This window comes from Garra rufa, chromosome 25, assembly GCF_049309525.1.
Source record: "Garra rufa chromosome 25, GarRuf1.0, whole genome shotgun sequence".
Taxonomy (NCBI): Eukaryota; Metazoa; Chordata; class Actinopteri; order Cypriniformes; family Cyprinidae; genus Garra; species Garra rufa.
This window is the reverse complement of record NC_133385.1, coordinates 14348573-14364483: the sequence shown is the minus strand read 5'-3', so window position 1 is coordinate 14364483 and position 15911 is coordinate 14348573. Positions and strand designations below refer to the sequence as shown.

General features: G+C 32.7%; 1 protein-coding gene across 1 annotated transcript in view; it reads left to right on the top strand.

The window, feature by feature from the left end:
- The first annotated feature begins 1264 nt into the window (after positions 1-1264).
- Positions 1265-15911, top strand: part of sv2bb (synaptic vesicle glycoprotein 2Bb) — a 42253-nt gene continuing 27606 nt past the window's right edge. Inside the window, exon 1 of the mRNA XM_073831948.1 lies at positions 1265-1451. The gene's annotated coding sequence lies outside the window, so the exon portion shown is untranslated. The remainder of the gene's footprint in view (positions 1452-15911) is intronic.

Genomic DNA, 15911 nt, shown 5'->3' with positions numbered 1-15911 from the left:
TTTCATGAGATAGGCCTAGACAGATAGAGAGATGGACGATAGATAGATAGATAGATAGATAGATAGATAGATAGATAGATAGATAGATAGATAGATAGATAGATAGATAGATAGATAGATAGCGAAAAACCAAAAAACAGATCGATAGATAGATAGATAGATAGATAGATAGATAGATAGATAGATAGATAGATAGATAGATAGATAGATAGATAGATAGATAGATAGCGAAAAACCAAAGATAGATAGATAGACAAACAGAAAGACAATAGATAGATGGACAGACGGATATAGATAGACAGACAATAGATGGACTGACGGCAGACAGCCAGACAGAAAGCAAGACAGACAGACAGACAGGCAGGCAGGCAGACAGACAGACAGACAGACAGACAGACAGACAGACAAATAGATGATAGATAGATAGATAGATAGATAGATAGATAGATAGATAGATAGATAGATAGATAGATAGATGATAGATAGATAGATAGATAGATAGATAGATAGATAGATAGATAGATAGATAGATAGATAGATAGATAGATAGCGAAAAACCAAAAAACAGATAGACAGACAGACAGACAGACAGACAGACAGACAGACAGACAGACAGATAGATAGATAGATAGATAGATAGATAGATAGACAAACAGAAAGACAATAGATAGATGGACAGACGGATATAGATAGACAGACAATAGATGGACTGACGGCAGACAGTCAGACAGAAAGCAAGACAGACAGGCAGGCAGACAGACAGACAGACAGACAGACAGACAGACAGACAGACAGATAGACAGATAGACAGATAGATAGATAGATAGATAGATAGATAGATAGATAGATAGATAGATAGATAGATAGATAGATAGATAGATAGATAGATTTTAAGTTACAGAAGTGAAATGCTCAGGTTAGCTGTTGTCAAGTGTTTTGCATATTCATCCCATTCCACTTAACCAAACCCATCCGTCATTTCTAAAGCGGAGACCCCCCTCCCCCTTCCCATCAGCAACTATCCATCTGCCAAGCCCAATTCTTCCTCCCTGATGTGCATTCCTGTTTTCTCTACAAAATATCTCTCCCTCCATCTCTCTTTCTCTCTATCACAAACAGTAGCAACTCCCTCCCTTCAGCTTTGGCACATGTGGGAGTGAGCGAGGAGAAGAGGTAGGGATGGACGCTACCATTGTGAGTTGCTTGGGCGTGTTCAGGGAGCTCCTCCTATAATGAACGGATCGGGAGGAGGGATGGAGAGTGCGAGTGGGAGCGCTCGCATTCTAATCTTCCTGTTCAGCATCTCTGCTGGCTGTCTGGATGATCCCTCTCTCTCATGTTTGAACACAGGCCGTCATTAGAGGATACTCAGCTTTTTGGGGGACTGCAAGTTTTTACATTTTTAAAAAAAAAGAGGGACTATTTTGGTGCATAGTCAGCATAATTTGACGGTAAGAAAGTTGATTGTTTATTGTCTTATGTATGATATAGTTTATCAAATGGTTTCTGCTTTGTTTTTCCTTTAAAGTCCATACTAGAGGTTGCAATGCACATTGAAGCTCTCTGCAGAGTAAAACTTAATTAAATATTTAAGGGGAGAACCATGTTTGAAGATCATAGAGGCTTTCAGTGCAGAGAAACTCAACTAAAGGGAGTTTTTCTTTAAAATAAACTGTAACTGAAGACATTGAGGCGTTTCGATGATGCTTCCGTTTATAGAATGAATCAATGCGCATCTGGTTGCTGCTTAGTAGATTTTGGAAGCAGTTACATAATCAATACACAGTGAAAATATTTCTCCCGCAGCGACTAAGTGATGCAATAATCTAATATGATAAAGTGCACGATCGTCACCACTTTCGGAAAGTAGAACGATCATCAATCGCATAAAGAAGTTTTGCTGGAAGCATTACGAAACTTGCTTTTGCTATTTTTATTTTTTATTTTTTTCAGAGTATTTAGGTACTCGCAGAATACAAGAGAAATCTCTTGGTCTTCTCTTTTTGACATGAAAAGCATCATTAAGTTTATGAAAATGAGATGTGCAATGATGCAAGCGTGTGAACTGATTAAACTACAAAATTGATGTTTATCACTTTCAGTGCACTCCAGCATGTGTGTTCAGAAATGTGTGGGCGAATGCAAGTTGTGTTTGTAGTGTGTATTTATAAATTGTGTGCGTGCTAGTTGTGTACCGAAGGGTGGGGGACCTCCTTGCAATGGATAAAAACATATGCATTATTTATATCCTCTAAATGTCTCACAGGCACCAGAAGAACCATTATAGCCTTTCTCAGATACAAAAACTGTTCATTAATTGCTCACAATGAAGCTAGTTGTATAGTAAATGCTACTCTGCAACTGCAGGTGAACCTATTCATGTTGGTAACTTAACCTGTCAAGCAAACCTAGAAAAACCATTTCCAACTCACCCTCCCAGATTTTGTTGGATCATTAGCTGTCTTCTGTGGCTTTCACACTGCTCCTCCGTGTATTCCTGCAATCAAAGGCAGGAAACATGTTATAGAAATATGACTTATTAGAGGCACCTCGCGGCGAGGGAATGCAGGGCGAAAACAAATCTTGGAGACTGCTTTGAGTTAGCAGAAACAAAACTCATTTTTGGACTATAGTGTTAAATGTTCCACAGCCAGATATGAGTGTAGAGCTCCAAAGTAGAGTTGGCAAATACTCAGACTTTTCAAAATGGCACACAATTCCCAAATGAATAAATGGATACATCCAGACCCACACAGAATCTGCTCATTTGGAACGACACTCATTTCTAAAAAGCAAAAAAACTTTGCTTTTTTAATGAATATCTTAGCTATTTTTAAAAAAAATTAGTGGAGTCTAAATTCCCTTAGACTTCTATGGTGCCTCTGAGTTTGAACTTCCAAAATGCAGTTTAAATACAGCTTCAAAAGGGATCTAAACGATCCCTGCCGAGTATCTAGTGAAACAATTGGAAAATGGACAATCTATATACTTTTGAACCTCTAATGCTCGACTTGTCTAGCTCTGCGTGAACTCTGTGTAACTCTTTCTGTTCAAGACAGTTAGGGTTAACTTTAAAATCATTGTACATCACCGCAGAAGTACCAACCCAGTTGGAGGAGAAAATGAGATGGGAGTTTTTTTGACATACCCTAACTGTCATGAACTGGAATGCACAGAGTTCACGCAAAGCTAAACAAGACAAACGTTTGAGGTTAAGAAGTATATATATATATATATATATATATATATATATATATATATATATTATTTTTTAGAAAACAACCAATCATTTTGCTAGATAATACTCTTCTTCCTTGGCTGGGAATGTTTAGAGCCCTTTAAAGAGGCATTTATACTGCATTTTGGAAGCTCAAACTTGGGGGCACCATAGAAGTCCACTATACGGAGAGAAATCCTAAAATGTTTTCCTCAAAAATACATAATTTCTTTACGATTAAAGAAAGAAAGACATGAACATCTTGGATGACGAGGGAGTGAGTAAATTATCTGTAAAGTTTTGTTCTGGAAGTGATCTTCTCCTTTAAGGCATACCTATACGTACAAATCACTGCAGTTTCCAGTTGAAATGAACACTAGAGGCAGTAAATCTCAATTAAAAAAGCATGATTGTACAAAGTTTTGATTAATAAAGCCTATTTTTCACACAATAACTTGCAGAATACTACGTTATGACTTTATAACCATTTTAACATTCTGCGCGATTTGAAAACTGATACTCTTAAAACATTGTCGTCACATGTACAGCCTCACATGCATGAGTTTTCTAATTCAGCTCCATAGCTTACACCATACAGCGTTCCACTTGAGTGATAAAGAGCTTCAGTACGAACCCAATGAAACCACGCTTATTCAAAACTGTTCAAATCTAAGTAAGGAAATTGCATCAACAAATGCATTTTTATATCACTTTTGCATTTGTTAACACTTTAGAGTAGGTTTAGGGTTTGGTTTAGTGTAGGGGATATTTCGAACACGATAGAGCATTAACCTTTAGCGACACTAGTCGGATATTTGAATTCTGAACAGCCGCAATACTTACCTCAAGCAGCGTAAAAAAAAAAAACACAGCAATACATGCCTGTACCAACATAATAAAAAACTAAAATAAAAAATTTAAAACTGCCGCAAAACCCGCAGTAAAGTACGTAATTACTGTTGAGTCTGGGTTGCTGTATAAGCAGTAGGCATTGCACCATTCCAGCGACAATTTTTCCAGCATCCTTCCACCTCCCCAGCTCCTCCTCTATTTCTGTTATTCATCCCTCTATGTAGTACCACAATGAGGGTTTGAACGTAGAGCTCAAGCCAAGCCTTAGGTTCAAGTCTTTGTCAAGGACAGCAAGCCAAGTTTGTTTACCATTAACCACCAGGACGAGATAGGCAGGTGAACTCTTAAAATCTTCGCTAAGCTCCACCCCCATTGGTTACTGTTGCTTACTCAGACAGAATTGACCTTATGTCACTATTATAAATGAAAAGCAACAACATTTTGCTGTATTCTAAATAAATGCCCTCCAAAGGCAAAGCGCAGTAACTACACATTTGTTCAGAATTGAATTAAGGCTTAAAATGGACTTTGTGACAACTGTTTTGTCTTGTGGCAAAATCTCCTGGTACAATTTTGTCAACATGTTTGACTAGCTGTTGAAAACTTTAAAGGCATTTTTCTCAGTTTCAGTGTTGGAGTAGTTACTGCACTTTGCCTTTGGATGGCAGGATAGTATTCAAATGCACAGATTTTCTCCATAGACATCATTTGTAAAAGTAATATTTAAGACAAGGCTTAATGACGGGTCAATGGGTCAAATCAAACTTTATCTTGTGTCACTACTATAATTAAAAAGCAACAACATTTTGCTGTATTTTGAATAATTTCCATGACAAATGCCAAGTTCTGTCATGAAACACTAGATGGCGCAGCCTGATGGGTCATTAACTGATGACAAACTGATGATATTCACAACGTTAAGCTACTTGGCACAAGCTTATTGGTTCAAGTTGCATACACAGCCAATGACATTGCTGCTTTACATTTAAATGGCTGGTTAGCATTCACTAGAGCAGTTCGCAGCATGCTTTCAGAGTTCTTCTAAAACCCTCCACCTCCCCAGCTCCACCTGTTTAGATTTGCTAAACAGCATTTCCTCGCATTTCCTCGCAAAACTATATTTTGTTTTCTACAATGACCCAAATAAAAGGTAAAGATGCCCAATCTAATAGCATTATTTGTACTGTCTGCTTAAACTTGGACTTCAAGTGTCAATTTCACCACTAACTTTTAACCTGTCTTTATCTACTGCTCATCTGTAACTAAGCTACATGTACTAAACTGAATGTGAGCTTGTGCAAAAGAGCTCTGTTTTTTCAGCCTAGCATTGGCAGTTAATGTAATGCCAATTTTGCAGTCCTTACAGTTGGCTTGTGTTTTATGTTTGTGAGAGAAGCTTTTTTTCTGGACAGTGAATCTCAGGAGAAAGCAGAAAAAAATGCTGGAGCAGAACGTCCCTGAAACTCACGCTTTAATATACTGCAAAAAGAGCTCTCTTTTTCTCTCTGTCTTCCTTGATTTTGTTTGAACTAGCTTTCTGAAACAAAGAGGATTAAACCTCTTTTTTCATTTGTTTATCTGTCAAGAGGATGACAGGTGTCACAGTCAACTTCACCACAATGAAGCGCTAATACGTCTCGCTACGCATCACAAATACTCAACTTCCATGTCAGTAAGGAGCTTTCTTTGAATAACGAACAGAATTAGAAATAAATAAAACATACATATGTATTAATAGTCAGCCGTTGAAGGAAATGTTGCTGAATTTAGCAAGTGCATGAATGTCTGCAGACTCTTTAATATTTTACTAGTGCTCTGCTCACAGCAGGGTTCTCCCTAATAGATCAACATGGCGGATTTTCACCCTGAGCCTCTGTGATTTACTTCCTTTGTGCTGCTTTTTAATTGAATAATTATGCATTCGGACAAAGATATTTCATGGCCATTGATGGTTTTATCTATGAAAATCCATCTGAAGAGGTTGAGCCACCATGTTTTATCTTAGGCATGTGTTAGAGTGCACATTTGAGGCCAGATTTACTAAACCAGGCAAATTAGCGCCATAGCGGAATTCAAATTAGACTTTCTTAATGTGCATTTCTGTTCTTATTGTGACATATTTATTGTGACTTGTCTTCATCATTTATTAATCAGAGCAAAACTTTATCTTCTTGAAATGATTTTCCTTTTCTGCTGAGGTCACTGAGGCTGTATGGAGCCACTTTTAACAAATTTGCAGTCAGTCTGACTCCATTCTGGTACATAATACTCACTTTACAACATCCAATCAATTTTCAATTTACAAAATAACGCCTGTCTGATTATATTATGCTAATATTTTGTATTAAACATCATGTGTAACTCAGAAACATGATGCATTATCAAATTTCTCATATCCTAGTTTAATATTTCAAGCCTATACAACACACTCTCATGGTAATTCGTAACTATTTTGCATTTGGGGAATTCGTAAGAATTCGTACAATCTCATTTGTGTGTTTTTGTATGATCTTCTTGCCCTCCACTGAGGATTAGGTTTAACGATGGATGTTCATGCTTAGTTTTTTTTTCCAAAAAGTAGTCTGTTTTTGTACGCCTCAAATACCATGAATGCTAACAAATTTGACACCATTTCGCCAAAACATAAGACGTTTACATTTTCTCATTAAATTAAATCGGACTACAACTATTGGAGTTTGATGTCTTCAAAAAATGGTGTTTTCAAAGCAATGCTTTATTTGTTTGAGCAGCAGGATTTATAGCAACAGGCTCAACCAATAACATAAATCAAAGTTCTTGAATCCTAGTTTAATATCTTAAGACTATACAACACACTCTCATGGTAATTCGGAATTATCATAATTATTTTACGTTTTGGTGAATTTATGTTTTTTTTCCTAAAAAAGTCTGTTTGTGTAATGTTCATAGTGCGACTCAAATCCTACGAATTCAAACCAATTTGACACCAGTTCACTAAAATGTAAAACACTGACATTTTCTCAATACATTAGGTTGGACTACAAGTAGTTCGTAGTTTGATGTCTTCAAAAAGTGGTGTTTTAAAACATTGCTTTATTTGTTTGAGCAGCAAATTCAAAACGAATTCATCCAACAACATGAATCAAAGTTCTTGTATCCTAGTTTAATAGATTAAGACTATACAACACACTCTCATTGTAATTCGTAAATATTTTACGTTTTGGTGAATTTGTACAATCTCAATTGTGTGTTTTTGTACGAACTTCTTGCCCTCCACTGAGGTTTAGCAATGGACTTTCATGCTTAGTTTTTTCTGAAAAAAAGTGTTTTTGTACAATTTAAATTCCACGAATTCAAACAAATTTGACACCAGTTCACCAAAACGTAAAATATGTTACATTTTCTTGTGAGATCAGGTTAGACTATAAGATGATCGTAATTTGATATCTTTAAAAAGTGACGTTTTCAAAACAATGCTTTATTTATTTGAGCAGCATGGATTTATAGCAACAGGCTCAACCAACAACAAGAATCAAAGTTCTCGTATCCTAGTTTAATATCTAAAGACTCTACAACACACTCTCATGGTAATTTGTAACTAGTTTACGTTTTGGTGAATTCGTAAAAATTTGTAAAATCTCATATGTGTGTTTTTGTACAAACTTCTTGCCCTCCACTAAGGATTGGGTTTAGCTATAGACTTTAATGCTTAGTTTTTTCCTAAAAAAAAGTCTGTTTTTGTATGACTCAAATTCTATGAATTCAAACAAATTTGACACCAGTTCAACAAAACGTAATAATGTTTACGTTTTCTCTTGAGATCAGGTTGGACTATAAGTAAACCGTTCATAGTTTGATTTCTTCAAAAAGTGACGTTTTCAAAACAATGCTTTATTTGTTTGAGCAGCAGGATTTATACAGTAGCAACAGGTTCACCAACAACACGAATCAAAGTTCTAGTATCCCAGTTTAATATCTTAAGACTACAACACTCTCATGGTAATTCGTAACTTTTACGTTTTGGTAAATCCGCTTAGTTTTTTCCTAGAAAAAGTCTCTTTTTGTATGACTCAAATTTTAAGAATTCAAATGAATTTGACACCAGTTCACCAAAACGTAATAATGTTTACATTTTCTCATTAAATCGGGTTGGACTATAAGCAGTTCGCAGTCCACTAATCCTAAGCATCAGTGGAGGGCAAGAAGATTTTACAAAAACACACAAGCAACAGGCTCAACCAACAACAAGAATCAAAGTTCTTGTATCCTAGTTTAATATCTGAAGACTACACAACACACTTTCATGGTAATTCGTAACTATTTTACATTTTGGTGGATTTGTAAAAATTGGTATCTCATTTGTGTTTTGTACAATCTTCTTGCCTTCCACTAAGGATTACGTTTATCGATGGACTTTCATGCTTCGTTTTTTTTCCCCTAAAAAAAAGTCTGTTTTTTATGACTTAAATTCTACAAATTCAAAAAAAATTGCCACTAGTTCACCAAACCATAAAACGTTTATATTTTCTCATTAAATCGAGTTGGGCTACAAGCAGTTTGTTGTTTGATGTCTTCAAAAAGTGACATGTAATTTGGGGAGGGGCCAGCTGTTTGTTTGGCCAATGAGAGATGAAGAGGGCGGAGTAGTTGGAAAACAATTTACAAATTTACAATTCCATATTCCACAACTGGTCTCACAGAAATAACTTGTTTAATCTTTTGTCTAATACCAGTTGTGATGGAAAAATTATGAAATTGCTTGAAGTTTACTTATTTTTTTAAACCAGCCCATGTATTTTCAAACACAAATGTTGGGGTCCAAATCCAGCTGCTTCAGAATCATGATTATTACTTTAAATTAAAATGATACAGCAATCAGAGATGATAAAATACCTCATGTTATCTACAGACTCGCTCTCGTTCGCCTACCATTTAAAGCTAACTTAGGCCTCGCAAAGGGTATCATTTGGTTAATGGATACGAGGACATTTTGTGACCCCCGTCATGTCAAAAAAAAAAATCAATAAGACTTAGCGTGTTCCTAATGGCTCCCACTGATACAGACCTCTGGTTGCCATTAGCGCTATGATGCTATCCACGAGACAGTGGGCGATCCACACCTGCTTATCTGCACCAAATCTCATCATCTACACTACACAAATTAATCTAGAGTTAACACTGTAATGCTGAAAGCGCATAAACACGAGTCGTTTCAGTTAACAAGTGCTATGTTACAAATGGAGTCTCGTCAGCTATTGGAGATCTCGATAACCCTTCACGCAGCATGTTTTATGTGTGCGCTGCTGAATTGCAAAGCACAGGAATCAATCAATAACCCGGAATTTGTAATAGTAATATGTGCACCTCCAAGCTCAGAAATAGACGTGGATGAGACGCACGTCTCCTCTTCAGCTTAATGGACCTCTTAGATTGTATTTATCCCTCCCGATCTGTCTCTGTGTGTGCGATAGTATTAAAAGCGTGTTGTCGAATGTGTGGCTACCACAAGATTAAAAATGGAGGATATTGTAGATTTTAAAATGCATGTGCGTGTAGTTCATTTCATTGCTTTCATTGTAAGATATTCGCATGATGCATGATGCCCAACATAAACCTTTCAAAGCTATTTTTTTAAGCATTTACAATGTGATCTTACATCTAAACCACCATGGGTGATGACCTTTGACCTCCACACACACACATTTTGTATATATAAAATTAAGACTTATCTGAGTAGAGTACGTTAAACCATGACACACCTGAGAAACAAATCCCAGTTAATGTGCTTCTCCAGATGTCTGAAATGGCCTGGGTATAACCTTCATACTCGCAATTAAAATGTTAAATTTGACAGTTTTATGCATGTTGCAGAGTGCCGTATAACATTTCTGAATGTCTTCATTGTTTTGTGTGCGTTTGTGTGCATTACAGCACATGATTAAAGGGGGAGAAACTGCACACGGGAGCAGGAAAATAGGTGCATATGTGAACTCAGAAAGCAGTGGTTATGTAACACCCAGCTGGCTGTTTCATCAAGGGAGAGCTGAAGAGGGAAGTGCTGGGTGGGGTTGTGTAGAAACATACATCAACATGCACTGTGCTGTGTGTGCAACTGCTGCTAAGCTGGATGAAAGCTTTTCTCTAAAGTTATGAATGTATGTGGCATAAATTATTCTTATAATAAATCTTCTTTTTTTTTTACATTTAAATTATATTATATTAAATTATATTATATTATATTACATTATATTAAAAGTTTTTAGATTGAAATAAATACATATAAATAAATATAAAAGTATTTTATGTAATAATTTTTTTTTTTAAATTAATTATATTATATTATATACTTAATTTATCATACCTAATATTATTTTTTGTCTATTCTATTATGTTCAGTAAAGTAATTATTCTCATAAAAAATAATTGAATGTTTTCTCAATTTTTTATCCATTGTTAGTTTTTATGTTTAGATTTTATGTTTAGATTTCAAAGATTTTGTATTGAAATAATTACAAATAAATGAATAAATACAAAAGTAAATATAAACATTTTATATAGAAATAAATACAAAAATATAAAAATATTTTATGTAATATAAAAGTACAAATAAATAAAAAATATATTATATTGTATTATATTATATTATATTATATTAAAAGGTTTTATGTTGAAATAAATACATATAAATACATATAAAAGTATTTTTATGTAATTTTTTTTATTTCTATATAAAACATTTGTCTAAGATGTAACCTGCAATATTAATAAAATGTATTAATATTATTAATAAAAAATATAATATAATATAATATAATATAATCTGTAAAAAAATTATAATTATATTATATTATATTATATTAAAAAGGTTTTATATTGAAATAAATACATATAAAAGTATTTTTATGTAATATAGAAATAATAAAATTTAAAACTTATTATATATTATATTATATATTTTATTTATCATACATAATGTTATTTTTATTCTATTCTATTATATTCAGTAAAGTAATTATTCTCATAAAAATAATTTCATGTTTTCTCTAATCTTTTTAATCCATTGTTAATTTTTATGTTTAGATTTTGTTTAGATTTTAAAGATTTTATATTGAAATAATTACAAATAAATTAAAGGTGCAGTGTGTAGATTTTTGTGACATCTAGCGGTAAGGCTATGAAATATAAAAGTATTTTTATGTAATATAAGAATAATAAAATATATTTTATATATTTATAGTTATATTCAAAGTTTTATATATTTAATTTTATTTAAAAAAATTAAATATATTTTATGTATTTTCTTCATTACACATAAATATTGCAGGTTACATTTTAGACAAATGTTTTATATAGAAATAAATATAAAAATATAACAATATTTTATGTAATATAAAAGTACAATATATATATATATATATATATATATATATATATATATATATATATATATATTAGAAATTTGTTTTACTTATATATTTTATTGTATTTTATTTTATTTTTCATTATATCTAATATTGTTTTTAATTGGGGGAAATATTGTATTAAATTCAATAAAGTAAAAATTGTATTATAATTATGTTATTATTTTTACATGTTATTATAGATATTATATTTTAAACAGTACAAAGCGAAACTATACTTTTCTGCAATAACAACCAATGAATCGTTTACCATAAGATCAGGAACGTGCATTAGAAAAGCAAATAGGTTCAATTTTGATTTCTATTGATCTCATTGTGTATGTGAGCGGCTCATAAAACCAGTCTGTTAAACAAACCAAACAGAACTGGCTTTGTTTCGCAGAGGCAGACTGTCATTTCCTCCTTCAAGTGAGCAAAGAAAGTCTCCATGGCAGACTTTATCACTGATGAGAGATGCTAGCTGCTATCAGCTGTCCACGACAATAACAAAACACAATGAGACAACAGAGAGACGCTGAACAGATAAATCCTTTTCTCACGTCATCTGTGCACTCAGGTTTAGAGAGAGAGAGAGAGAGAGAGAGAGAGAGAGAGAGAGAGAGAGAGAGAGAGAGAGAGAGAGAGAGAGAGTGTAATCTAAAGCCATCCATGGCCAGTAGACAGAATAAAATTTCCGCAGTATTAAGCAGGATTAAATTGCATCTCTCATCTGTCATGACAACAGCTGATCTCACAAACTGATTCTCTCTGTTATTTTCCCCTCACACAAACTAACATTGTAGAGATAAAGGTCAGGGATAATAAAGATCATTTGCTGATTTGTAGACATTTCGAAGGCCTTAACTACTTTGGACATTGACCGATTCTTTAACTTTTAAAGTTCTACCAAAATGAAAATGCCATCGTCATTTACTCACCGTCATGTCTTTACAAACCTATTCGAATTTTTTACTGTATTGATCTTTTTTCTTTGCAGTGAATAGGGACTAGAGCTTTCATACTTCAAAATGCACCATAAAAGCAGTTTATATAATTCATTCACAATATTTCTTGGGTAAATTTAAGTTATTATTACTAAAAATCATACATTTAGACATAGATGTAGCTTAATATTTCATTAACAAATTGTTCTGTTGAGTTCTTTTCAATGAATAAGTTGATATCATAAGATTAAAGCAACATTTTCATTCACATATATATTTGCTAATATTTTTCTTTTATATAAATTATAGGTGTTTTTAATCATTTAAATAATTTAGTTTTGATTTCAATATTTCATTTTAAATATTTGAACAATTTAGATCATTTACTTTCATTTAAAATGTAGACAGATGTTTTATATAGAAATAAATACAAATAAATACATATAAAAATATTTTATGTAATGTAAAATTACATTATATTATATAAATTTTTTATATATAGTTTATTTATAATTTTTCATTATACATAAATATTGCAGGCTACACTTTAGACGTATGTTTTATATAGAAATAAATACAAATAAATATTCACATTTTATGTAATATAAAAATACAAATAAATAAACAAATAATAAAATAAAATTATATTATATTATATTATATTATATTATATTATATTATATTATATTATATTATATTATATTATATTATATTATATTATATTAGAATTTTGTTGTATATATATGTATGTATTTTTTCAGTATATCTACTATTATTTTTAATTTGGGGTTACATTTTAGACAAATGTTTTAACACAAATAAATTAAAATAACATTTTATGTAATATAAAATCACAATTAAATAAAAATATGTTATATTATATTATTTATTTGTTATATATATATATATATATATATATATATATATATATATATAATATATATATATATATATATATATATATGGCCTTACATTTTAGACAAATGCTTTATAAAGAAACAAATACAAATTAATAAATAAAAATATTTTATGTAATATCAATATGTTTTATATAACATTAATAATTGTATTTTATCTAATTTAAACATTCATACAATTTTAATAATTTTCATTTTACAGTAGTATTTGTATTTTAAATAATTCAAATATTTGAATTTGTTATCATTTAAATATTTCTATTATAGAATTTAAACATTTGTATTTGGGTCATGTACACAATTAATTCCATATTATTTAAATATATGTTTTAATTATTGAATTAACTGTATTTAATTTCATTCAAATATTTATAGAATTTAAATAATTTTAATCTGATATATCTGTATTTTAAAATATTTGTATTTCATCAGTTAAACATTTGTATTTATGTCATTTAAATAACTGCATTCTATATTATTTAAATATGTATTTTGGATCATTTAAATATTTGTATTTTAAACCGACAGCTAAAATAAAGAGGATGTAGCATGATTTGCATCAGTCCTGCCAGAGCTGTTGTTGTTCTGTAAACTTCATTTGGTGCAGACATTATCCTGCCTCTGACGTAAACGGTTCCTGTTTGGAGACCAGCAGGTTTTAGGAACCATGAAAATGAATGAAAATAATGTCTGAATCTGTCTTCCTGGAGCTGTGATTCATATTTTATATTAAGCTTTTAAGGCAGATGCCTAGGGCAAAATGGGAGCCTCGTGGTCAGATCATGATGAGCTAACAGCAGGCTACCAGTGTTTGGAGAGCCCACACTTTACCTCTCTCAACTTAACGCACAAGTTTGAGTCTATGAGCGCTTTCAGGGAGAGCTAATTAGATCATCTTTCGCTGGGTTCGAAATAGCATCTCTGATAATGAAGATGTCACTGTCATGAGAGCTGTGGTCACGGTGGCTTTGAAAGATGTGACATTTGTGGTAACAACATGGGATTTTAACTGTGGTTTTGTTGTCAGTGGGTGTTTGTCAAGTTTTTCTACTTATCTGTGAAAATACAGCATTACTTTTTCACATCTGTCACTGTATGTTGTCAAATCCCTGAGGAAATTATCCAGCTAAAACCAGCTCTGCTGGCATTAAATGGCTGGTCATTAGCTGGTCCAATCTGGTTTAGTTGGGTGATTAACTGAACTACCTGGTCAGGGATGAAAGGTCACCTTGTTTAAACAAACTACAGACTACAGCAACTTCTCCGTAACAAAATATTAGCCCTCAGTGCTTATTTTAGGTTGTGCTTTAAGAAAAATGAACCCTCAGTACTTCATGCCCCAGATTCAAGTCCAAACCTGCAGTGTTAGAAAAGATCCAATACCAAAGGAATCGACTGCTCATAGCCTAGATACATGTATAATGTTTAGGGATGCCATGCAGCTCTGTGATTCAACAGAAATAGTGTAAAGCAAGACAGAAATCCCAGCCAGTGCTGGTGTGTTTCTGGGACTGCATCAGAACAAGACACTTACTAATTGATCTGAATGAGTAAGAAGTGTGAATATTATCAGGACAGATTTCCAATGATCAGCAAATATGATTAACCTCATTTACTGAGGGAGACCAATCTGTATATTTGATTGTTGCCGAGTTGCTTAATTGTCCATAAAAATATGGATGTGCAACTGAGGGAAGAGAAAAGAACTTCCAGTTCCAAGGCCTTGGATCAACAGAAATGTACATGCATATTTATGGGTGAAATGAATAGTTTAAATTACCTAATTATTATATGTTACATCATTACGCAAGGACTTGGTGCTACCTGATCTCATGTCGAAAATGTACCTGTGGGAAAATTTTTGAGAGACGCGAAATTCGTATCAATCAGTGTTGTTTTCGTCAACGATGACGATGACGAAATCATTTCGTTGACGCCACTTTTTTTCATGACGATAACGAGACGATGACGAGATAAAAATGGCTCGTTGATGACTAAAACATGACGAGACGTGTGTGAGTTTTCGTTGACGAGACGAGAATAGACGAAAATGTTAGTGGGTGGTCCGTCAGACGTTTAAAATGCATGACATTTCCGCTTATTGTGCATGCCAATTAAAACTTAAAAAGTATCTGACGCTATGGCAAGCCGTTTTAGCATTAAATACTCTTTGCTATACTAGTATGGCAAGCCGTTTTAGCATTCCGTCCTTGTTTGTCTTTTATATTCTAAAACATACCTTCATTATTGTAATTATTGGTGAAAATAGTCGATCCGGAAGCTCACATTGTGTTGAACTACAGATCTGCTATTTTCAGAACTTATAAGTGACACTACCCAACAGCAAAATACTTACTGACCTACATTAATTTGTTAAAAGACTACCTTTTTCCCTTTTTTTGACTAAAACTAGACTAAAACCTTTTTGACTTTTCGTCGACTAAAACTAGACTAAAACATTTTTGACTTTTCGTCGACTAAAATTGGACTAAAACTATCACATATAGAAGTGACTAAAATTTGACTAAAACTAAGAAGCATTTTAGTCCAAAAGACTAAGACTAAGACTAAATCTAAGATGGTTGTCAAAAACAACACTGGT